Raw genomic sequence first — 27,861 nt, 5'->3', positions numbered from 1 at the left:
GTCATTATCCAAAATTTTGTTTTTTAATTTACAAGGTTTACATTTTGTTTATTGGGGTATAGGGTTATGAAAAATCTAGAAAAATGAAATGTAAACTTATCTCCACCTTTAATAATATGTGCATTCATCTTTCAGCTGTAAAGAAGTACAACTCAAAATGACTTATAAAATACAGACATTTATAATCTCACATAAAGAGTTAAGGTTGGTTGGTTTACTGACAACAATATCACTAAAAAAAAGAAAAAGAAAAAAAATCCCATAAAACATAAACAAACAAAAAAACCTCTCAACCTGTTTTTATTATAATCTTCCTTATCTAATAATTGGCATTATCATCTGTCCATGTCTCATAATATTTTTTCCCTTTCTCTCATTTTATTCATCAGCAAATCCTGATGTCTTAACCTATGAAATACACACAGAATCTGGCTATATTTTACTAGATCCATTACCATCTTGATCTAAAGCACCAACCTCTCCTGATGAATTATTGCAATAGCCTCCTAATCAGTCTCTCTACTTCAAACCTTATATCTATATAGTCTGTTCTTTATACTGTAAATCAGATCATGCCACATCTCTACTGACAGCCCTCCACTCTCTGTCCATTTAATTAAAAGTTACAATGTTCTAATGTTGTGTTGTCCATTTCAGTAGCCACTAGCCATATACAACTATTGATGACTTGGTGTGTGCCTGATTCAAATGATGGTATGCTTTAAGAATAAAATATACTTTGGATTTGAGAGACTTAGTATGACAAAAAAGATTGCAAAATATCTCATTAATAGCTTATATGTTGATTACATTAAGATAATTTAAGGTATTTTATAAGATAATATTTTGCATGTGTTGGGTTAAATAAAATATATTGCTAAATTAATTTGCTTTTATTTTACTTTTTTGCGTGGCTACTAGAAACTTTAAAACTATATGTCTCTTGCAGTATATTTCTATTGGACTGTCCTATATGACTGGGCCTGTAAAACCACTCTGAGTTAATCTCTTACTATGCCCCTCCTTTTTGTTCATTGTGCACCAAAAACTCTTGTAATACACTTTTGTGACCCTCCTGCTTTCACAGAGACACCAGACATGCACCTCCTTGGTAACTTTTAGGGACAATTTTAAGCTCTGTGCAAACAAATAAAATTTGGAATCTTCTTAAGGAAAACAATATAATATTATTACCATAAAATAAAGTAAAAGTAAATATTTCTTAGAATAAAAAAGAATTTACAACAAATTATAATTCTTAAAAAAAAGCTGAAAAATACCACAAGCATGAAAAACTCTAGGTGCTAGAGTAATAACATGATATTATGGGTACCATAATTCATAACATTATATTGTCTCTGGCCCTTCACCTTTAGGTCACAACACGTGAAGTATCATTCCTTGAGCAATAGAATTATTTACTGGAAGTTATTCCTATGAAGGGATGGCTAGCCATAACATAATAATAAATGGAAGTGACTGAGAATTATATATGTGTATCCCTCCAAAATTATATCATATGTAATCATTTTAAATTATCTTCTATTCAACTTCTATTTAGCTCATTTTCCAAAAATGACTATGGCACTTGGATACATCCCTACAAGAATAGGCGTATAATGGAGGGGAATTTGAAGTTGACAGTGAGTGACCTTACCCAACTGAAGTTAACAAAAATCTAATTTCTGAAATTTTTACAAAACCTTGTGACCATATGATCATACTGCTAGCTAGCTTCATAGTAAATACTCCCCTGAGGCCTTTGGATGGATAATGTCCTCACCTCCTTCAAGTCTCCTCAAAAATCACCTTCCCAGGGCTTCCCTGGTGGCGCAGTGGTTGAGAGTTAAAAAAAAAAAAAAAAAAAAAAAAAAAATCACCTTCCCAATGAGGCTTACCTTGGTCAACCTATTTAAAATAAATACCATCCACAGCTTTCGTGATGTGCCTTACTCTGCTTTTATTTTTTCCAGAGATCTCTGTATACTGTAAAATTTGCTTTACCAAGTTTTTCTTTGTTGGTTGATCTTCCCGAAGGTTACTGGAATACAAACACCATGAGAACAAAACTTTTTACAGCTTTTTTTCCAATGCATTTCCAAGGCTTTGAATCATGCCTAGAGCAGAGGAACTACTCAATAAATGTGGATTCGATGAATGAAGAAACCAGAGCCTTTTATCTTTCTGCTCTGCCAACCTCATTGGTCTTCAGATTTTTCTCTTATGTTTGCAAGATAAGGCAGCAGACATCTCTTCTAACTGGGTACTGAATAAGCACAAGGAGTATTCCCTCTTGCTTCTCCTTTGCATTTGTCTAACTCATTAAATCTTGCTTTAGCATTGGCCATTTTCCTCATTATGCTTTCCTGTCATTATCTTTACTTTTCCTTTCCTATCATTGTGTCTTAAATGCCTGAGTTATTTTTCCTTCTTTTCTTTTTCACACGTGTATGTATTAAGTTTATGTTTCCTCTGAGACCTATTTAGCTGCCCCATACATTTTTCATGTCAGGCTTCAACTGCCATAATTTTAAAGAGTTTGCATTTTGTGACTGAACATTCTCTATAACTACTGAGTTGCTTAAGAGACAGTTTTGTGATTTGTTTTGATGTAGATGAAGGGGAAAAGTTTTTTCTGTATTTTTCAGATGTATAGTTTTACAACATTGTGATCAAAGAACGTGGTTAACTATTACTATTTTTAGAATATATTGGGGGTTGGGAGGATTTTTGTGGCCTAATAAATGGAAGTTTATCATGAGTGCTCCATCTACAGTCATATTTTTAAAATATTGCTGCATTTCTTAACAAAACACATAACTATTCCAGTTGGATCTATTAGTTCCACTAAGCTACACATTCAAATAATCCTAACTAAAACTAGGTATCACTAAACCAGGTGAAACTTAAAATTGGCAACACTAGAAAATTAGAATGTTTTAATAGCACTATAAAATAATTCATTTAGCATCTTATTATAAATAAAAGTTAACTTAAGAGACTTATTCTGTGGTTATGAAGAACCTAGGGGCAGGACAGGAATAAAGACGCAGACATAGAGAATGGACTTGAGGACACGGGGAGGGGGAAGGGTAAGCTGGGACGAAGTGAGAGAGTGGCATGGACTTATATATACTACTGAATGTAAAATAGCTAGTGGGAAGCAGCCGCATAGCACAGGGAGATCAGCTCGGCTCTTTGTGACCACCTAGAGAGGTGGGATAGGGAGGGTGTGAGGGAGACGCAAGAGGGAGGAGATATGGGGATATATGTATATATATAGCTGATTCACTTTGTTATAAAGCAGAAACTAACATACTATTGTAAAGCAATTATACTCCAATAAAAATGTTAAAAAAAAAGACATTCTGTTTGTCACCTAGGAATACAAGAAAGAAGAAAAAGAAATAAAATTTATTTACTTAATATTTCACCATAAGTTCATTCACAGAGTAGAATGAGAAATGTTTCTACCTATATCACATCTGCTAAAGAATACTGTGAAAATTATCATTAAACTCATTCAACATGTAGATTTAAACATTAAGTAAGAGCATGTAATGACTTCGGTATAAAAGATTTGGTAAAAGTTTGGTCCAAAGAATAAATTGGGAAAAGGGCCATTGGAGTGTTTCTTTTCCTTTTCCCATAAAACGTAAATTATTTATCATGAAAATGTAAAAGAATACCACAGGTATAATTAAGAGTATCGTAAGTATAATTCAATAATACAAATTTTAACATTCAAATAGAAAACTAGAAAAATCCATTTTTCTCTATTTCTCTAACCATGAATTTGATCTAATGTCTCAGTCTCTGTGATGCAGCTCTTTGTAAATACTGTATTATGTCTTATCTATTTCTGAAAAGGCAAAGCCAACACAAAGAATCTTTCTGTAGGCTTTTTTGTTTGTTTGTTTTAGCAGGACAGACTAATTTTCTCTGAATTCCTACTGCATTAAAATGTGATGACAAGATCTACTAGGTGGATGTGGCACAGATTTGAAGGATTCTGAACTTGAATGCATTCTGATTAATTTTCTTTCCTTAACAAAATTGCAAGGAAACTCTCCTCCTTATAAATCACTGCTGTAGAAACAGAGCTAACTGGCTACAGCTTTATATACAGCTTGGCTTTCCCTGTGGGAGATGAATAATAATTGTGTTGTTTCCAGAGCATCACAGAGTAATTTGAAATTTGCAGAGAATAATACAAAGAACCTAGGCTTAGCTCCTGCCTCTGAATCATCAGCCAGATCAAATAAGTATTGGATGTTGTACAAAGTGAATGTAATGTTAACTCTCTGCAGTTGAAATAAAAATATTTCACCGGCTAACATATTTCAAAATGACTTTTGAAAGAGATGCCTTGCTTTGGTTGATGATACTTTAGTCACTATGCACTACAGAAATTGTTATTTATCGACAGGATTTTTTTTTTGATATTTTCCTCCAAGGTTTAACCTTTGGCTAAAAGAGCATGCTTGAATTTACATTTTTAATAAGTTTCTCTTAAAGTATATGTAGTTCATGGAATCTTAAAAATATATTTTATTATTGACAGAAGAGTATTTCAAAATCCCTAGTGCATGATATGGGTATGTGTGATTGGGAGGTTGATGAATCTATTAAATTTCTACAGTTGCATTTCAGTGAAGATTCCTGATTCTGAAATATGTAGGGTTTAAGCCTGGGATTAAGCTTTTACTCTCTTTGTGGCCTTGTAAAATTAATTAATACCTATTAGATATAATCTAAGAAAATAATTGACCTTGTCTGATAGAGATATTATGGAAAATTAAATGAGATAGACCAAGCAATCTCCTTACACAGTGCCAGACACATATTGAAAGTTTAAGAATGATGGATACTATCAATGAAAATTTAATTTATAATATAGTGAAAATAACCTTGGACAGGAAATACTAAGCTCTAGTAAAAACACTATTACCTAATAGCTCTGTAACCTTGGGAAAAACACATAAACTCTCTGAATCCATTTTAATAGCCATAAAATAAAGGTTTTCATAATTCCTTGTATATCAAATAAAACTGACATAATGATAAAATAAGGTAACATATATGATTATGCCATACAGTCAGATGAACTTTTATTTAAGAGTTTATTCATTTTATTACCTTCCTTCACACACAAATTTCCTCTAAAATCATGAAATCAGTTGATGTTTTCTATATAAATCCATATTTGGAAAAAAAAAAAAGAAAACTCAAACTGGCAATTATATGCAGACTTTGCATGTGTATCAATATTTTTCATGGTTTGGCTTTTTTAGAAATGTGTTTTTCATTGCTATTTTACCTCATTCCTAACAGTTAACTATCAACCATGTATTCAAAAAAAACCAAAAAACCCAAAATGGTTTATTTCTGCAACCATTCACTACAAGTGCCGTATTTCTTTCATCCCTTTGGAATACCCTCGTTATAAAATTTAGCATAGAAAAAGAGTGAAATTGGATGTACATCTCAAATCTCAAGTAAGCTATTTTGGTCACCATATCTCCCAGGAACAACTTGATATAGATTTATCATCCATCTTTAAAATGGATGAACCTTAGGGACTGGAATGGAAATGAAATATTTAGGCACTGAAACTTTAACATGATTTAAATATCCAAATTGAATATAGAAGGCTAGCTTAGAGGAAATAAAGAAAAAGAAGAATTGGTATTCTGTCTGATTTGTATTGCTTCAAAGAAACAAACTTTTGCATACTGGACCAAAATATATATTACTGGCATATGAACTTCTATTCCCACTTAGTGTTGTTGGCAATATACAAGTCAATTCAGCTAAATGAATCTTTTTGTATACTCCCAAATGCTCCAATTTCTTTCACACAGTCCACTGATTTTTTTTTGTGTGTGTGTGGACTTAAGAGGTGATCGGCAGCTCAGCTATCTCCATGGAGATTAATAGTATGTGATTTGCAATACGCTTTTAAAGTAGGATAACAAGCCAGATTCAATGGTACTTAAATTATAAAGTATGAGCCAATTTTTGTCCCAAGCTGTAAATATTTGGGGATGAAATCTATAAAAGACAAAAATCGTATTATAAGAAAACCTAGCTACATTTTAAATATAAAGGATATTCAAAATGTCATTTCACTGAGTTTAAGAAACAGCTATTATTTTCCAGTAGATGATTCTGTTTGCGGGGGGTGGTGGTGGTGGTGATTCTCCATAGTGTTTCCACACATTCCTACGGTCTAGGCTGTTTTTCAAGAATGTTTGTATAGTAAGCAACCTGAGAGGATAGAAATAGGCTCCCTGTGAGTCAGTGGACACATCTGTGTTTTGACCAGGAAAATACAGATAGTATCTTCCTCCCTCTGTAATAAGATTGGGGAAAACCTAAGCTCAGGATTCCAAATCTATGATGCAGACTCATTGTGCAGCATCCACCTGGGCCATTTCTCATGGTCCCCATAGGACTTTGGAGGCAAGGGTACCTGATGAAAACATTAAGCTCATGTTGTCTGCTGTATACTGAGTCATAAAGGCCTTTGTTTCTCTCCCGTGGGTCTCTTGCCTTCTGCCAGAACCTATGAAACTGTGTCCGGGTAACTCATTAGCTTAGAAGTCAGGTAAAATCTCAGACCCTTCATCGTTTTTGACAGGGTCATTTTGATCCAACAGTTATTTATTGAGAACTTAATGGGCAGGTGACTGTGTTCAATGTTGTATGGAAAGAAATACAAAGAGATTATGTGACCCATACTCCAAAGGTATTTACCATTAGGGGTAGAGTGGGGAAGTAAGCAACACCTAGAATAATGTAATTCAAAGGAAGAAATTCTTTACGCTGACAAAATATCAAAAAACAAAAACAAACAATAAAAAATAAACCAACACCAAAAAACAAATGAAAAAACAAACAAAAAACAACCAGCACCATCACCAAAAAATTATATTTTGATAGGTACCAAATGGGAAGTATGGGGTTAAAGAAGCACCCAGGCTAATAAAGTTACAGGAGATCTTGGTCTGTTTCTGTAATAAGTAGATAATCATGGTTTAATTTTATATTATGTGGAGAACTGTACATGGGTATGAGACTTAAAAGGCAATTTAGGATAGGTCAAGAAACGCTTGATGGCCAAGAAAAGAAAGAGGTTTGGGACACCCTGTCAGAAGTCAACCACTAGGAAACACAGACATACACGCTAAAAAGGATTATTGCAGGGAATTGGCCTACACATTCCACAGCAGAGGGACCTGCTTCAACAGTCCCTGCAAGGCTTTCTCCACTTTTCTTTTTTCAACTTATTATTTTATATTGGAGTATAGTTGATTAACAGTGTTGTGATAGTTTCAGGTGTACAGAAAAGTGATTCAGTTATACCCATACATGTATCGATTCTTTTCAAATTCTCTTCCAGTTTAGGTTGTTATATAATATTGAGCAGAGTTCCCTGTGCTATACAGTAGGCTCTTGTTGGCTATCCATTTAAAATATACCAGTGTGTACATGTCAACCCCAAACTCCCTAACTATCCCTTCCCCCCACACGTCCCCTCTGGTAACCATAAGTTCGTTCTCTAAGTCTGTGAGCTGGAGCCTGAAGCCCACAGGACAGCAGTCAGGAAGGGAAGCTCAGCAACAGACTGGACTTTCGTGAGCATGAGCTGCAATCCCCCAAAGGCTGTCCGAGTCCTGTGTCCATTTTGGCTGCCTCTTATCTCGGTGATGAGGGCATCCTGTAGATGCCTCAGAGCCAAATACACATATCTGGTCCAAAGGCTCCTTCACAACAACAAGGTGAGTCAGCAGATGAGCAACAATGGTACAAAATGATTGCTACCTCCTTTCCACCCTCCAAAATCTTCTAAGAATCTCCCTTGTGGTCCACTTTAACAGGATGCATAGAAGGAAGGGAATTCTGGGAAGTAGTTCAGTCTAGCCAAGCTGACATAGTATATAGTCGCCATAGACCTTAATAGATAGATATTGGAATGCCTTTAAGGATTTGTTTTTGTTTTTGTTTTAAAATGATACCAGAGAAGCTGTTAACAAATATTATGTAAAACTGCAGAAATTAATTTGAAAACAGAAAAATTGAATCCTAAATATCAACTATTTTAAATACATTTACTATTCTGTCATTAACTGCTTACAAAGTGTGTGCTTTCTTACCCTCAACCAATTATCATCTTTTTTCCCATACTGACTACCAGAAATAAAAAGTAGGTTATTCTTTAACATATATTAAATACATACTCAAATAACCAATCTACCAAAAAATACAGTAGATTACCTTTACAGCATATGTGTGTGTATATAAGTATATATATGCAAGAAAACCCAAAGAAGGTGGTCTTGGTCTGGGCCATGCAGAACCAAAATTGTATAAGACCATTTCACTGTTCTAAAGAAGTGCCTTGGCTTAGCACTTAATTATAAGGGCAATTCTTTAGAAGATGAAAAAGCACCAAAATGTCAGCCTTCAGAAGTTGATCTCTATTTTAGTCTATTTGAGATGATAGAGACTTCTTTTTGTGCCTCAAAAAAATGAACGTGAAGACAGTGCCACAAGTTTTACTGCATTTAATTCAGCTTTCTCTAAGTCTAAAACGTAGAAAGCATTAATAAATACTGAAATCCCTGTTTCAGATCTGCCTGGAAGAGACTTTAATAAATTACATTTTATGCTGCAGTCCAAGCATTGAGCTGCCACACTTATGATTAATAGAGCAGCATTCTTATAAAAGAACAACAGTTCTAAAAGAGAAGAATTTTGTTATACAGTGCTATCACATCAATACTAAGAAGAGGTACAATATTGTTGCAGTCAAATAACTGAAAGAAAAAAATAAAATTTTATTATTAAATAATAAGTTATTAAGCTGTCGATTCAATTCTGTATCAGATTTTAAAGTATAATAGTACTGACATCAAAATTTGAAAAATGATTTTTAAAAAATTGGAGTGGAATCACTGTTGTTTTGGTTTAAGACTTTGAGAGGATATTCATAAAAATTCATTTGAATAGCAATAAAATCTCTAGATTGAAATTATACTCTTTGTTTGAAGTTCCAAATAATGGACATGAAAATCCATCAAAGCTGTCAATAACTTTAGTATTCTTAAAGAGTGTCTTTGGCAACATTTAAGCACAGTTTTAAATTTTAATTTCAATTTTTCTAAATAATCTAATAGTTACTAAAATTATTCTTAAGATATTTTCAAATCTTTGCAAGTCAAAATTGACTTCTCCAGTCAGTGGGGGTGAAAAAAAATATTTTCTCAATACGTGCTCCAGAATTCTTCATTGAACAAGAACTGTGTTTGTTTAGAAAATTATATTAAAGGAAAAATAATTAGTTAGGCTTTAGCTGTTAGCTCATAGATTGGATGAGCCAAAGAGGAGGAAAACTGTTAAACATTACAGATAAATGGAAACTGGAAATAAAGATAGCAGAGAAGAGAAAAAAAAAGAGAAGGGAGGAAAAAAATAAGAGAGAGTACTCAAGTAGTGTAGCAGTCCACCAAAGCTTGAGTTGCAGAAATGGCTGAGGAACTTTTAGCTAGATACCCAACACTGATTCTGAAGTTTTTTAATTGCAAAGAGAAAATTTTCTCATCTTCCTTACTCTTCTGGAGTGAGTAAAGTCTGTTACTCACTTTCTTCTCTAAAAATAAACAAGCAAAATTAGAAGTTAATCATCTTGATTCTTTTCTTTGGCTTAGTTGCCACTTTGTGTCTTGTCACCTCTTCTTCTAACTAGTGGTTTACAAATTTTAGCATTCATCAGAATGGGAAGGGTTTTTTTTTTTGGTTTTTTTTGTGGTACGTGGGCCTCTCACTGTTGTGGCCTCTCCCGTTGCGGAGCACAGGCTCCGGACGTGCAGGCTCAGCGGCCATGGCTCACGGGCTCAGCCGCTCCGCGGCATGTGAGATCTTCCCGGACTGGGGCACGAATCCGTGTCCCCTGCACCGGCAGGCGGACTCTCAACCACTGCGCCACCAGGGAAGCCCGAGAATGGGAACTTTTTAAAACAGAATTCCGGGATTCATTCCCAGAGTTTTTGATTCAGCAAATTTAGAGTGTGGCCTGACACTGCTGGTTAGTGGAACACATTTTGAGAATACCTGCTCTAAAGGATAATCTAAATAGGTGGGCCTCACATTTTCTCTGCTACCATTCTCATTCAGGCCAACATCATCTCTCACCTGGACAACAGCATCCTAACTGATCTTTTTACTATACCTCTACTCAGTAGTATGAATAATCTTTCAAAAAATATAAATCTGATTGGGTAAATAATTATTCCACAAAAAAAGCCTTCTCTGTCCACTTTATATAAAATACAACGGATTCCTTTTCTCCTACATCCTGTCCCCCAAATACACACTGCTTTATATTTTAAGAATATGTACCACTATCTCATGTTTTCTTATTTAATACATATTGTTTATAAATCATTAGAGTTACAACATAAGATAGCTTGTCTTTCCTGCTTATATCCCTGCTCCTACACTGTGCATGGCTCATGTTGTAGATTTCATTAATATTTGTTGAAAGAATAATTAAAATGCCATATTGCTATTATAAATATTTTAAGGTACCTTGTTATTTTTACATTTTCCATGGAAATTCAGATCACAAGATATCTGTTTTATTTACATTCTTACTCAGAGTCAAGCTTTGTCATTTCTCAGCTTTGCTACTTTGGGCCAGATACTCGTTTTCCCTGTGTTTCGGTTTCCTCACCCATAAAATGGGGATAATAATACTACCCATGTCAAAAGGTTGCTTTAAGAAACCAATTAGTCATTACATATAGAGTACCTGACTCATGGTAGATAATAAATGTTAATTTCATTATTATTTTAAATTATTATTATTACTAACTAGGATGCTTCCCTAGATTAGATTGTTCATCACCAACCAGAGGTCATTGTTGGCAAAGGGATTAGGAAGCTGAAAAGTAGTCAAAAGAAGTGCTATGATGGATGAAAATGATGGTGTCACAAAGTTAAAGTGTCCAACTAGTAGGTAGAAGTTTGTCTGGCTGGAACGTAGGGATCATTGATGTGGACCAGCTGGCTCAGACAGCAAATGGTTCTGGAAAATGGAATTGTCTGGCATTTAATCCCTGATTGTGGAAATTGGGAAATGGAACAAAATGCAACTTATTGAGCACCTGCTACATGTCAGATAATTGTATTCATGTTGTCTTATTGCAGTGTTGTATTTCTACAGATTGTAAGGGAAGAGACAGAGACATCAGGTAACTTATAAAACATTACACAACTTAAAATCATATCTGAACTCAATCTTAACTTTGTCTAAATCCAAAACTAATCACCTCTTCTCTCTCATGCTTTCTTTTGGCTGTAAATAAGCAATAAATTTGTAAGAGTTTCTGATATACGAATTAAATCTATGTACACTGTGGAGACTGCCTTCAATTTACATCAAAAGCAAGAACCTTCTTTTGGGAATGTGGTTTATTGGAGCCAAGGGTAACAAGATGGAGGACATAGGTGGCTAGGACCTCTGGGAAATGGAGTAAAGTATATTGAGGGCAAAAGCAAGCAACCCCTTGGTTTTAAAATTAACACTTTAGACCTGACACCATTCCCAGAGGGGAATGATCTTGGTCCCTCTCTAACTAGAAATCCTCACGCTCACCTAAGCCAAGTTCATAGTGGGACTCTGAAAAACCAGAGATGAAAAGTGTGTCTGCAACAACTTAAAGCCTCTAGAAGCAGTACACATCAGATCTAAAATGTCACTCAGAGATAATCTAGTCCACCTGGCAGACCTGTCAATTAAAACACACATTGCTGCCCAATCCTTAACCCCAGAATTTCTGATAGATTAAGTCTCAGATGAAGCCAGAAAAACTGCATCTATAACCACTTCTTAGGTAATGCTGCTGCTGCTGATCTAAGGCCATACCTTGAGAACCACTGCTGCAGTCTAAAGCACTCATTTTATATGGGAATAAACTGAGATGAGAGTGTGTCCAAAGTTGCACAGTAAATGATCTTGGAAGGGTAAGAAGAATAAAGGACCATTGAGATGTGTCCAAAGAATATATGTGGAGTCAATCTTGTAATAATATGGTTGTGGCCTTGCCCAAATTCATTGTTATAGCTACAAGGGTATTCAGCCACTTTGGGACTAAGCAAACCACCGGGAAAAAAGAATCAACATAATATATTTGATGCCATTTTCTCATAAACACTAACTCTTGCTTTGAAAATATTATAATAAATTCTATTAGCTCACTGTAAAGTTGTAATGAAAATGCGTGAAACAGGTTTTGTCTAGTTAGTCTTCAATTGCTGAAATTCACTAGAAAAAGTTGGGCTATTTAAATGATGGAGTAAATGTTATGTTCTCAAGGGAAAATTGATTTTATTTCCCAGGCCAAGTAAGATGAATTGGATATAGTTGCCTAGGGTACTGTCTTGAAAATTATTTGGATGCTAAGCTGGGGCTTAGAGGAAAAGATAATTATCTGTCACGGGTAATGAAGAGAAAAGGAACACCAAGTATTATACATTGTCAAATTCTGGGTTGTTACTTTCATTTGTGCTGGTTTTTCACATTATTCATATGAAAAATATATACATGGCTCTAAATTTGATGAAAATGTATGCTACTAATTATGACCATGGAAACATTCTTTATCACATATTGTTTAATCAAATATTGATTGATCCACCCAATAAAATTCTACAACTGTGATAGTTGGACAACCTGTTAATTTCAAGACTCTTTTGTTCTACATAATCTTCTATGACTGTCCATGTAGCACAAACTTAAATCTTGTGACTCACTTGATGACTCATTTGACAAACAAATGAGGTTAAATTAGGAATTTGAGAGGTTATAAGAATGAATGTGTACAATAATGCTAGTCAACTGTGTCTAGGATTCTCCTGTTTCTGTTTCTTCCTTTGTTATGTGTTTTTTAAGATTCCTTAGTTCTTGCATCAAATTTTTAGGCAGGATTATTGAGATATAACATAAATACATATAATAAATAGTTCAACAATTTTAAGTGTTCAGTTAGATGAGTTGGTTGTTGTGTTTTTTTTTTTTTTTTTTTTTTTGTGATTTTTGAGTGATATACTATTGCTTGCAACAAATATCTAGAAAGCCTAGAAAAAGAAAAAGTGAAAGGGTATTGGCTCTAAAGAGCTACGTATTATTTTTCTATTGCTGCATAACAAATTACCAGAAATTTAGCATCTTAAAATAAAATACATTTATTATTTCACAGTTTCTGTGAGCCAGGAGTCTGGGTATAGGTTAACTGACTCAAAGCCAGGCTGCAGTCTCCTCTGAGGCTTCAGGTTTTCTTCCAACCTCATTAGTTGTTCGTGGAATTCAGTGTTTTAGTGCTGTGGGACTAAGGTCCCTATTTCTTTTTTAGAGTAATGAAGTATCTTTTCTAGCTCCTAGTGGATGCCCTCAATTCCTAGCTACATGGGTGTCTTACAGTATGGCATCTTACTTTTTTGAAACTAGCAAGAGAATCTTACTTATGCTTTAAATCCCTTCTTTTCAGGAAGGGCCCAGTCCCTTTTAATGGCTCATCTGATGTGCTCAAATCCACCCAGAATACTCTCACTTTTAATTAACTCAGAATTAACTGATTTGAGACCTTAATTACATATTTGAAATCCTTCAATTTTTATTATATAACATAATCTAATCATGGAGTTGACATTTATAATAAACAGTCCCTCAACACTGAAGGAGAAGCAATTATATTGAGAGTGTTTTTAGCAGGGGGAGAGAATTTTGGATGCCATCTTAGAATTTGGATGCCTACCACAGGCAACTATTTATAGAATGCTTATTTTATATGTTTTACTGGGATTATAAAATATTATATATTGATTATGAACAATTGGGAATAAGGAAAGAATAAAAACTAAACATTTTCTGTACTCACCATTTATGGGTAATTAGTATTAACATTTTGGTGATTCTTCTCTATTTTTTTCTATTTGTATTTATATGTATAAATGTTTTTAACTGTTAGACTTACTGCATATACAATTTTGTACCTTACTTTTTCACTTAAAATATTAGAAATACTTCCCTACATTATTCATACTATTCTAACACAGTTTTTCCAATAACTGCATAATATGAATCAAATGAATGCATCATCATTTATTTTACGAGTCCCTTAGGTTTATTCCACATTTTAATGTTCCTTGCAGTGGCTATCTTTTTAATGTTATTTTTGTTACCATCTCTGTTTTATTCAGATAAAGCCTGTGGTAGAAGAAAATTATGGACATAATGTTTCACGTCTACCTATATCTATGCCTTTGTTAGTACCCACTACCTCCTCTACTGATTCTGGGCCTGGACATTTGAATACTTTGGCTAGTGGGACACTAGCAAACTTAATTCAAGCAGAGTATAAAATTAATCCTTATACAATCCAACTTCCTTTCATAGACCCCTGCCACTACCATGAAAATGTTTCCAGGGTGGCCTGTGGAATGATGTGATTATCATGTGAAGGTGAACTAAGTGTACCTAGCAAAGGTCATCCAAGACAAGGTAGCCCCCAGCCTACCATGAGGTAACTGCACTCACCTGGGTGAGCCTAGTCAAGGTCAGCTGAGCCTGATCCAAATCAGTAAATCTATAGACTCATGAGAAATAATAATCGGTTGTTTTTTTGAACAACTAAATATTTGAAGTGGTTTGTTAACCAACTAAAAACTAACTTACACAAAGTTCTAGAAATGAACTATAAAGGATACATTTAGAAATATCAGAAAATTACCGAAGAGTAATTACTTAATCAAAGTAACATTTACAGAGCTGCTAAGAAAAGTGAGGTGAAAATTGCTTTTACAGAAGGAAAGGAGCAGGCTTTTTTGTAAAGATAAAAAGAATATCATTGAGAAGAAAGACAATCCAGAACATTGGCTTGAGACATTTAAACAGCACAAAGACATGAAATGCTCTTTCCATTGTGAGTTTCAGAAGTTTTCTCTTTGACATAAGACCTAGACCACGTTTCTACAAGATATCACTGGGATAGCCTCCAAGGCATATAACATTTTGTTAACACCTTCTGGGGAAATACAGCCTTCACTGCTCACTGGCATTAAGTAACACCCCAGTCAAACTGAAGCCACACAGAGAAATGAGCTTGCCCTCCCCCTTCAACCCATTTAACTTAGGCAAGAACTTGGCTGTATTTAGACGTACTTAGCAAAGATTGTTAACCACAAGCACTTTCTTTTTCCTTTCTTTACATTTTTCATGCTCCTCAGAAACAAAGGTCTACAGAGTTTCTCAGGGGAACAGAGCCCATGGAATTAAAATGTGTACAAATTTTGTGTTAAGTGATGGAGTCTCTTTTGGTAGAACTGTGTATTCTCTCCACCATGCTGCACAGAAAATGAAACATTTTTATTTCAGGGTAATAGCATATGGGACCAATCAACCAGGTACAGAAAGGAGACTCATTCCCTAAAGCAAATTGTCTATCATCAGTATCTATTGAGTCTGTATACTAAAAATCTACTGAAATTTAAGTCTGATATGAAATACAGTAAACTAATCAAATCTTCATACCACCCTAGGTTTTACTACTGGAAATATTTGACAGGAATGGAATTAAAAGCAAACTAGGAGAGGAAATTACATATTTCATCATCATTAAGAGACTTCATTCAGTTAAACGAGTAACATATTTTCCCTTGAAGGTTAGTTTTTTGTTTTTGTTTTTGATGATATTCTTTTCAGAGTCAGAGGCAATATTAAGCTTGCCAAAGAGGAGACAAACAGAAACAGGTTATTTACCATCTTTTCTTTTTCATGCATTCTGCCAAGGAAATAAAAAAATAAAGGTGCTTAAGCATTTGACTTAGATATATTGGAATTGACAACAATCAGCATTAGATTATAATGAGTATTAATTAAAATCATATAAATGACTTCCTTGATGTTTTATCTGATGTTACTTTGTTTGCATTTTCTACCTCATCCCCACATGCTTTTTGTTCCCTTAGAAATATCAACAGATATTTAATCTAAAATAATGATTCAAGATACATTAAAATTATCAAAAAGGCTGAGGTATTTTGTCAACATGGTATTTCATAGTACTTAAAATCTACATGTTAGAATCCTAGTTGACAAGAGAGTAAAATGTGCAGGAGAAGACTTCGATAGATTAAAAATGGCCACAAATTATTTGTCACTCATTTCATTAAAGAACAATAGATCATTGAAACAAATGCTTTCACAGTGCTTAGATATAATTTTGGTTTAAGGCAGTTGGTCCTCTGGACTTCATATTTTCAAATTATGATTATGTGAACAGAATGTTAATAAGAAAAAAGTGAATGTAGATTAAATTACAGAAATGGAGAGTCATTACAGAAAATGGAGTGCTTTTATTCACATGTCAGCAGAAGGGAGAAGCAGTGGAGTCAGGGAAATTATTTTATCAGGAAAATCCCAGCATTAAACATGGATTCTCAAAAGACTTTTTAAAATACTTTCTTTCTTATATTCTTCTGTATATTTAAAAGGTTTGTTCTCTCCCATTTTATGAATTATTAAATTTTGATATTTTAATATCCACATAGTTAATATACATCATATCAGTCTTTAGAAATATCTTAATTGTGATCATTCAGTCCATTTTTTCCCAGAGTGACTTCCAGAGAACCTTTAAGATATGCACACATACAAACACAAAGAATTGGGGAGGGTGTACAGATAAATATGAGAAAGTCTTTAAAGTGTGATCTCTTTCTTGGGAAATCAAAATACATGTTAATATATTGGAGAATCCAAGAATTCCATTATTAAGTAAAACAAATGTAACTGACTGTGGAGCCTATTATCACTGCAGAACTTGTGATCTGGGCATACTAAAATAAAGGCTGAATGTAAACACAGCTCTAGAAACTACAAATGAATCCAAAATTAAAAAAAAAAAAGAGAAACGTGAGCATCCAATAGGGCCAAAAACATGTGTACGTAAGTAGCTCTTTCTAAAGCTTCCTGTGTCTGTAAAATGTGGAAACAGGAATAAGCTATTCCCTTGATCCAGATAAAAGGGCCCTGCTGACTATTCTTCTAGAATTTCTTGTGGCTTTAGAAGCTGGGAAATTTAAAGGAAATCCAAATATTATCATTTTAGCAGTTGCTTCTTTATGTGTGACCTTGAGCAAATTAATCCCTCAGCTTCCTCCTCTGTAAAATGGGAACAGTACAAAATCCATAGGATTGTGAGGATTAAAGGACTTAATATGTAATGGGCTTAGAGCAATGTTCTTAAGTTAGCAATCCTTTGTTACATGCCATTATTTTTATTATTTATGGTTTCCTTGACAATTCATTGGCATACTTTGAAAATTGGTTGACCTTGAAGTTTCACTCCAGTACAAATGTCTTAAGTCAGGGATTTTTAAATTTGTATTGGAATAACAAAAAGAAACATGTTAAATTTAAACTTTCATGCACAGACCAAGGACCTCTACAAATATAGCAACAATATTTTCAACACTATATTCTCCAAATTGGCAAAAATCTCACAAATAAGAACAAAAAAACTTGTTGAACAAATTGATTCATAAAGTTAGAAAAATAATAGATATATAGAGCAATCCACATGTTTACTAAGTAATAACTATATTACGGTGGGACATTTCTGAACAATTTTCTTATAATAAAACAACATATTTAAATGACTTACAACAATAAAATGTATGCAAAGTTCTCAATTCAACTGAGAAATCTATGATCCTAAACTTTATCAGCCTTTAAATTGTTGCTCTCACTTGCAGTCATATGGTGCCACACCCAACTAACCCAATTAAATGGAACATTTCACATTATCTCTTAAAATAGTCTGCCTATGTGTCATGATCTCATAAATTGGAAGTTTGACCTAAAAAATCTTCCACAAAATGCCTAAAAGTTTCAGTTAAAACCTCACCATTCCAAACATACCCAGTGAATGTAAATGGATTTACTTGAGAGGAAGAATTAGACATTGATAAATATATCAGCGTTATAAATATACCTATAGGGTCTATAAGCCACTAGCTATTACTTTGGAAAGAAGAGATGAGGTCAACGGAACTACTAGGCAGGTGAACGTTGGAGTCTGTATTGTGACGTCAAGCCTAGAAGTGCTCTGCTTGGTCTTTTGATGCCAGGGATGGGATAGGCTGGGGTAGGCAATGAAAATGGATATAAGGAGAAAGAGAAATATATCAAAAATAAGTATCCTGTTCCCAATAGGATGGTTTTATCATTGTGTGTGAATGTGGGTGAGTGTGGATAAATGGGGATATTTTTATACACTATTCTATTTTGCACAAGAAAGTACAGATTACTCATGATTAATAAAGTTTAAGTTTGTCAAGTTGGAATTCATGGAATGAACATATGATTGTACAAATTCATGCCAAGTTCTGACCTTGCTGATCAAAAATATTGTTATACTTAGATATTATGCTCAATTATCTCCTACAAGGCTTTGTCAACATATAGCTCACATCCCTTCCACCATGTGATGTGATATCAAAGCAGTTGATTTGCATATAGGAGAGATAAGTTTCCTAGACTGAATGTTTTGATAAGCCTTTTGGGTGAGGGGAAAAACAGGAGGTCCAGAGAGACCACTAAGGAACACGTTTGAAAATACGAGGCAATGGTGGCTGAAATACGTTCCTAGAGAGGAAGGGTCAGTGGACCGCTGGACGTTCAATGACCTAAGTGGAAAGAGAAACTAATCACTAGGAGTGAAATCTGAGGAATAATAAAGGGGACCTAAGAGGTTATGCAGGACAAGAGACAGGAGGTGGCAGTTGCCAAGAAAAGAATCTTTCAGAAAAGAAAAAAAAAGTGGATGTATAAAAGGGACTGTGCTAATTTGGTATGTGATATGTGATATAAACCCTTTTCCTTCTCACACCACAAAATCTCTAAACATCCAGGTAAAGTTAATTTGGGAGAGACAAGCCCTATATTTCTATGAGACGGAGCAATCTTTCAAGATTGTTTGCTGTTATAATAAGTGACTTTTTAAAACTTCTTTATTGGAGTATAAGTACTTTACAATGGTGTGTTAGTTTCTGCTTTATAACAAAGTGAATCAGCTATACATATACATATATCCCCATATCTCCTCCTTCTTGCATCTCCCTCCCATCCTCCCTACCCCACCCCTCTAGCTGGACAAAAGGACTGAATTGTTCTCCATGTACTAAACTGCTGCTTCCCGCTAGCTATCTATTTTACATTTGGTAGGGTATATATGTCCATGCCAATCTCTCACTTTGTCCCAGCTTCCCCTTCCCCTTCGCTGTGTCCTCAAGTCCATACTCTACGTCTGCATCATTAACCTGTCCTGCCCCGAGGTTCTTCAGAAGCATTTTTTTTTTTTTTTAGATTCCATACATCATGTGTTAGCATACGGAATTTGTTTTCCTCTTTCTGACTTCACTCTGTATGACAAACTCTAGGCCCATCCACCTCACTACAAAAAACTCAATTTTGTTTCTTTATATGGCTGAGTAATATCTCATTGTATATATATGCCACATCTTCTTTATCCATTCATCTGTTGATGGACACTTAGGTTGCCTCCATGTCCTGGCTATTGTAAATACTGCTGCAATGAACATTGTGGCACAAGATTCTTTTTGAATTATGGTTTTCTCAGGGTATATGCCCAGTAGTTGGATTGCTGGGTCGTATGGTAGTTCTATTTTTAGTTTTTTAAGAAACCTCCATACTGTTCTCCATAGTGGCTGTATCAATTTACATTCCCACCAACAGTGCAAAAGGGTTCCCTTTACTCCAGAACTTCTCCAGCATTTATTGTTTGTAGAACTTTTGATGATGGCCATTCTGACCAGTGTGAGGTGATAGCTCATTGCAGTTTTGATTTGCATTTCTCTAATGATTAGTGCATCCTTTCATGTGTTTGTTGGCAATCTGTATATCTTCTTTAGAGAAATGCCTATTTAGGTCTTCTGCCCATTTTTGGATTGTTTTTTTTTGTTTTTAGATATTGAGCTGCATGAGCTGCTTGTATATTTTGGAGATTAATCCTTTGTCAGTTGCTTCATTTGCAAATATTTCTCCCATTCTGAGGGTTGTCTTTTGGTCTTGTTTATGGTTTCCTTTGCTGTGCAAAAGCTTTTAAGTTACTTTACAATGGTGTGTTAGTTTCTGCTTTATAACAAAGTGAATCAGCTATACATATACATATATCCCCATATCTCCTCCTTCTTGCATCTCCCTCCCATCCTCCCTACCCCACCCCTCTAGCTGGACAAAAGGACTGAATTGTTCTCCATGTACTAAACTGCTGCTTCCCGCTAGCTATCTATTTTACATTTGGTAGGGTATATATGTCCATGCCAATCTCTCACTTTGTCCCAGCTTCCCCTTCCCCTTCGCTGTGTCCTCAAGTCCATACTCTACGTCTGCATCATTAACCTGTCCTGCCCCGAGGTTCTTCAGAAGCATTTTTTTTTTTTTTTAGATTCCATACATCATGTGTTAGCATACGGTATTTGTTTTCCTCTTTCTGACTTCACTCTGTATGACAAACTCTAGGCCCATCCACCTCACTACAAAAAACTCAATTTTGTTTCTTTATATGGCTGAGTAATATCTCATTGTATATATATGCCACATCTTCTTTATCCATTCATCTGTTGATGGACACTTAGGTTGCCTCCATGTCCTGGCTATTGTAAATACTGCTGCAATGAACATTGTGGCACAAGATTCTTTTTGAATTATGGTTTTCTCAGGGTATATGCCCAGTAGTTGGATTGCTGGGTCATATGGTAGTTCTATTTTTAGTTTTTTAAGGAACCTCCATACTGTTCTCCATAGTGGCTGTATCAATTTACATTCCCACCAACAGTGCAAAAGGGTTCCCTTTACTCCAGAACTTCTCCAGCATTTATTGTTTGTAGAACTTTTGATGATGGCCATTCTGACCAGTGTGAGGTGATAGCTCATTGCAGTTTTGATTTGCATTTCTCTAATGATTAGTGCATCCTTTCATGTGTTTGTTGGCAATCTGTATATCTTCTTTAGAGAAATGCCTATTTAGGTCTTCTGCCCATTTTTGGATTGTTTTTTTTTGTTTTTAGATATTGAGCTGCATGAGCTGCTTGTATATTTTGGAGATTAATCCTTTGTCAGTTGCTTCATTTGCAAATATTTCTCCCATTCTGAGGGTTGTCTTTTGGTCTTGTTTATGGTTTCCTTTGCTGTGCAAAAGCTTTTAAGTTTCATTAGGTCCCATTTGTTTACTGTTGTTTTTATTTCCATTATTCTAAGAGGTAGGTCAAAAAAGATCTTGCTGTGATTTATGTCAAAGAGTGTTCTGCCTATGTTTTCCTCTAAGGGTTTTACAGTGTCTGGTTTTAAATTTAGGTCTTTAATCCATTCTGAGTTTATTTTTGTGTATGGTGTTAGGGAGTGTTCTAATTTCGGTCTTTTACATGTAGCTGTCCAGTTTTCCCAGCACCACTTACTGAAGAGGCTGTCTTTTCTCCATTGTATATCCTTGCCTCCTCATCATCTCTCATGATCAAACTGACCCATGCAGTGTCAGTTGTTACTTCTCCTTTTTCATTTCTAATTCTTTTGATTTGAGTCTTCTCCCCCCCCCCTTTTTTTTTTGATGAATCTGGCTAATAGTTTATCAATTTTGTTTATTTTCTCAAAGAACCAGCTTTTACTTTTATTGATCTTTGGTATTATTCCCTTCATTTCTTTTTCATTTACTTCTGATCTGATCTTTAGGATTTCTTTCCTTCTGCTAATTTTGGGGGTTTTTTTTTTTGTTATTCTTTCTCTAATAGCTTTAGGTGTAAGGTTAGGTTGTTTATTTGAGATGTTTCTTGTTTCTTGAGGTAGAATTGTATTGCTATAAACTTCCATCTTAGAACTGCTTTTGCTGCATCCCATAGGTTTTGGGTCGTTGTGTTTTCAGTGTCATTTGTTTCTAGGTATTTTTTGATTTCCTCTTTGATTTCTTCAGTGATCTCTTGGTTATTTAGTAGTGTATTGCTTAGCCTCCACGTGTTTGTAGCTTTTATAGTTTTTTTTTTCCCTGTAATTTATATCTAGTCTCATAGTGATGTGGTCGGAAAAGATTCTTGATATGATTTCAATTTTCTTAAATTTACCAAGGCTTGATTTGTGACCTAAGATATGATCTATCCCATAGAATGTTCCATGAGCACTTGAGAAGAACGTGTATTCTGTTGTTTTGGGATGGAATGTCCTTTAAATATCAATTAAGTCCATCTTGTTTAATGTGTCATAAAGCTTGTGTTTCCTTATTTATTTTCATTTTGGTTGATCTAGCCATTGGGGAAAGTGGGGTGTTAAAGTCCTCTACTATTATTGTGTTACTGTCAATTTCCCCTTTTATGGGTGTCAGCATTTGCCTTATGTATTGCCATGTGCCTCTGTTGGATGCATAAATATTTACAATTGTTATAACTTCTTCTTGGATTGGTCCCTTGATCATTATGTAGTGTTCTTCTTTGTCTCTTGTAATAGTCTTTATTTTAAAGTCTGTTTTGTCTGATTTGAGAATTGCTACTCCAGCTTTCTTCTGATTTCCATTTGTATGGAATATCTTTTTCCATCCCCTCACTTTCAGTTTGTATGTGTCCCTAGGTCTGAAGTGGGTCTCTTGTAGACAGCATATATATGGGTCTTGTTTTTGTATCCATTCAGCCAGTCTATGTCTTTTGGTTGGAGCATTTAACCCATTTACATTTAAGGTAATTATAGATATGTATGTTCTTATTACCATTTTCTTAATTGCTTGGGGTTTGTTTTTGTAGGTCTTTTCCTTCTCTTGTGTTTCCTGCCTAGAGAATTTCCTTTAGCATTTGTTAGAAAGTTGGTTTGGTGGTACTGAATTCTCTTAGCTTTTGCTTGTCTGTAAAGATTTTAATTTCTCTGTTGAATCTGAATGAGGTCCTTGCTGGGTAGAGTAATCTTGGTTGTAGGTTATTCCCTTTCGTCACTTATAATATGTCCTACCACTCCCTTCTGGTCTGCAGAGTTCCTGCTGAAAGATCAGTTGTTAACCTTATGGGGATTCCCATGTATGTTTTTGTTGCTTTTCCCTTGCTGCTTTCAATATTTTTCTGTGTATTTAATTTTTGATAGTTTGATTAATATGTGTCTTGGTGTGTTTCCTTGGATTTATCCTGTATGGGACTCTCTGTACTTCCTGGACTTGATTATTTCCTTTTCCATATTAGGGAAGTTTTCAACCAAAATCTCTTCAAATATTTTCTCAGTCCCTTTCTTTTTCTCTTCTTTTTCTGGGCCCCCTATAATTCGAATGTTGGTGCATTTAATGTTGTCCCAGAGATCTCTATGACTGTCCTCAATTCTTTTCATGCTTTTTTCTTTATTCTGTTCTGTGGTAGTTATTTCCACTATTTTATCTTCCAGATCACTTATCCGTTCTTCTGCCTCAGTTATTCTGCTATTGGTTCCCTCTAGAGAATTTTTAATTTCAGTTATTTTGTTGTTTATCATTGTTTGCTCTTTGGTTCTTCTATGTCCTTATTAAACATTTCTTGTATTTTCTCCATTCTATTTCCAAGACTTTGGATCATCTTTACTATCATTACTCTGAATTCTTTTTCAGGTAGACTGCCTATTTCCTGTTCATTTGTTTGGTCTGGTGGGATTTTACCTTGCTCCTTCATCTGTTGTGTGTTTCTCTGTCTTCTCATTTTGCTTAACTTACTGTGTTTGGGGTCTCCTTTTCATAGGCTGTAGGCTCATAGTTCCTGTTGTTTTGGGTGTCTGCCTCCAGTGGGTAAGCTTGATTCAGTGTGTTGTGTAGGCTTCCTGGTGGAGGGGACTGGTGCCTGTGTTCTGGTGGATGAGGCTGGATCTTGTCTTTCTGGTGGGCAGGAGTGCGTCTGGTGGTGTGTTTTGGGGTGTCTTTGGCCTTATGATTTTAGGCAACCTCTCTGCTCATGGGTGGGGCTGTGTTCCTGTCTTGCTAGTTGTTTGGCATGGGATGTCCGGCACTGGAGCTTGCTGGTCATTGAGCGGAGGTGGGTCTTAGCATTGAGATGGAGATCTCTGGGAGAGCTCTCGCCGTTTGACATTACTTGGGGCCAGGAGGTCTTTGGTGATCTAATGTTCTGAACTTGGCTCTCCCATCTCAGAGGCTCAGGCCTGACAGCCATCCAGAGCACGAAGACACTGTCAGCCACATGGCTTACAGAGTTTCCAAGATAGTTAAAGTAGATAATGCACCTAGTATAGGCTCAGCATGAAGAGGCACTTGATAACACCCAGCTTCAAGCTCATTGGCTGCTTTCAGTTGGCAGGATAGGAGCACACAGGGCTGTTTGCAGATTAGATGAGTCAAGTAGCTGCCTGACATCACACATCCTGTAAGTAACGTCCAGCTGTGATATCAAGCCAGCCATGTGGTTCCGGCATCCATCAGTGGTTCTGAACCACTATGCTGTGCTGCCACTTTTTTTTTTCCTTTATGCTTAGTCTAGTTTCATTTGCTCAAAGCGTGCTGCAATAAGTTACTTTTATAAAACATTTAACACAACTACCCTAAAGGTAGGTATCATTGTTCTTGTAATTCTCAAATTTAAGAAAACAGAAACTCGGCAAAGTGAAATGACTTGATTAAATATAGAAGCAAAATTAGAAATTTGAATTCAGTTCGAATTCCACATCTGATGCTTTTTTGACCACAAAGCCACATCGTATTATTGTTATTATTGTAAAAGAAGCATTTGGATATATATTGTTGTATATCCTCCTTATTTTGGGGTGAAAAGTAGGGACAGCTGGTAAATTTGACATTTCTTTGGCATAAATATTCTAGTTGGAAAGGAAAAAGAAAAATTATTTTGAGAAGAATTCATGTTTTAATTCTATATCAGGATGTATCAGCTGAAAAGCACTGAATATTTGGGAAAATTATCAGGCTGACTATTGACAGTTGAGGGAGACAAAAGGATTCAGCCAGAGGTAATACCGATACAGTGCATGACCTGTATAAAATATCCATAACAGCAAGAGACAGGCTCAAAGAGACAACAAAAGAATGGAGGAGTCAGGGAAGCCAGACTAACAGTGGGAGTGAAAATAAATCTTTCTTTAAACCCAGCAAGAGAGAAGAATCCTAATGGAAAAAGGATATTGCTGATGAAATGAATGTGGCCATAGCCACCAAACACTCGAGAGAACAAAATCACAGGTTAACAAGTAAGAGGCACACATTTTGAGATTTTAGATATTAGCTGTGACTATAAGCATATTCCAATTACTGAGAAAAGGTAGTACATCATACAGAATTTTATATAAACAGATCCCAGGAAATATTTTCCAAAGGCACTGCCATGATATTTGTTGAAAGGACACTGCAGCCTAGATGTGATAAAAGGGTCATTCTGGCTTCTGTGTTGGGCCAAGGCTTGAGGACAAGGCAAGAAGGGGTCAGATCTAAGGACAGCAACAATTTCAAATTGGGGTCACAGTGACTAAAAGCCAGAGACATGCCTTGGGCAACAAAGAACGGTAAACTAGATCCACTGAAAATCTCAGTCATTTCCAAGATGAAAATGGTGGGAGGCAGGGGAGAGAAAAAAAGATTGCTTAATTCATGAAATATAGTTGAATACCCTAAGAAGTTCAACATACATCATCAAGACTGACTAGAAATAGTCCTATGGAGATATGATAATGATAATGACTGAACAAAATAAACGAATATGTACGTAAGGGTCTGGAGAATTTTCATTTATTTTTTGGAATGCCAAATAGCATACACCTTGTCAGCTGGCTGAACTGCTTTATGCCTGCAACTTCCAGTCAGAGAAGAGAACGAAGCTAATTGCTCCCCGTTGGCAGTAAACTTGGAGTCAGTTTAAAATCTTCACTCTTCATAAGGCCTTCCTTGAAATTTCCTGAACACCGTATCTCAATCTTCTTTTGGCACTTAACTGTAGAATTTTTAGCATAGTATAAAAAGAGACAAGGCAATTACTGCCTAACAAGATGCAATTATATCTACCAGAGATCAGCAAAATGTGGCTTGTGGGCCCTATCTGGCCCACTATCTATTTTTATACAGCCTGCAAGCTAAGAATAGTTTTTACATTATTAAATGGTTGGGAAAAACTATATCAAAGGAAGAATCATATTTTGTGATATAAAAAATTATATAAAATTCAAACTTTATATCCATAAATAAAGTTTTATTAGACCATTAGCCATACATATTTGTTTATGTATTGTCTACGGCTGCTTTCATGCTACAATGACAGAATTAAATAGGTGCAACAGAAACTGTATGGCCTATAAAGCCTAAAACATATACTAAATAAATGTGTGTATTTTAAATGTCAAGAATTTACTGGGCTGTATTCATTTCATAGGTAATGTCCTTTTCTATTAGAATTCCTCTTTGCTACTATGATTTATCTTTATTAAACTGTGAATTTCCTGGAAAGAAGACTTTTTCTTTCTATCACTGTTTTTTTTATGTAGAAGGAATTTAATAAATATTTATTAAATTAATAACTATTCCAAATAATTTGATGTCATTATTTAGTAATGATGTTATTATTTAGCAATGTTATATGCCTAATTCTGAATGAAGTACCACTTTGAATAGGGTGGGCTGACATGAAAGAAACTGATGACGTTATTACAATCTTTGAGATTCATAATTTTATTAGGGATCCAATACAAATTTAAGAGTATCATCTACATAATGATACAGAGCAGTATATTATTTAAGTAGCAAATACTTGTTAGAGGCATAGATTCCAATACAACAATTGTAGACATTAATCATCATCATAATAGCTTAAGTTCTTAAATGTTCACTATGTGCTTGGTTAAATCCTAGGTATGTGTTAATCTTCAACAAACCCACATGTAAATACTATTGCCATTTTCATTTTAAAGATGATAAAGCAGTAACATTTAGAGGTCCTATGGATTTAGCTGGGAATTAAACTCAAGTAACATACTCTTACTTTTTAAAATATTTCAGAAAAAAACTGAACTTGGCCCACAGTCTTAGCCAATTTGGAGTCTGAAAATGTGTTCAGGGAATTAAAGGGTAGTATTAAATATAAAATTGAGAGATCAGGAAGCGTTTCCTGCAGAAGAATGGGAATAATATATGTAAGTGAAAAGAAGAGAGAAGTCAGAATGAGAGGAGGAAACTGAAAGAACAAAGACTTGTAAGGGGTGTGATTGGACTCTAATGACTCACATCATAATAGGATTCTACTTTAATTAACTGAGGAATCAAAAGAGGAAATCTGTATATGTAATTTAAGGACAGAATGTTGCTCTCTTGAGTTAGCAAAGTTTCATTTGCTAAATTTCTGTTTCAAAAAAATTTTTTTTCCAGAGGGAGGAGTACCTTACATTTTTTTCCTCCAGAAATTATACAGTACTTGAAAATAACAAAAGAGAAATTACTTTCCCTTTTTCTCTATATATTTAAAATAAAGAATATAAAAGTAGATAAGTGGCATATTGACATCATTAAAATCAGCAGCAGGAGCTGCAAAATTAATTTGTGCAATCACGAGGCTGCTCAAGGTGTTGCAGAGTGAGAGCAGATTTAGAACAACCACTCCTCGGGCTTCCCTGGTGGCGCAGTGGTTGAGAGTCCGCCTGCCGATGCAGGGGACACGGGTTCGTGCCCCAGTCCCGGAAGATCCCACATGCCGTGGAGCCGCTGAGCCTGCGCGTCCGGAGCCTGTGCTCCGCAACGGGAGAGGCCACAACAGTGAGAGGCCCGCGTATCGCGCAAAAAA

Source organism: Neophocaena asiaeorientalis, unplaced genomic scaffold (genome assembly GCF_003031525.2).
Source record: "Neophocaena asiaeorientalis asiaeorientalis breed wild unplaced genomic scaffold, Neophocaena_asiaeorientalis_V1.1 scaffold653, whole genome shotgun sequence".
Lineage (NCBI taxonomy): Eukaryota > Metazoa > Chordata > Mammalia > Artiodactyla > Phocoenidae > Neophocaena > Neophocaena asiaeorientalis.
This window is presented reverse-complemented; position numbering follows the sequence as displayed.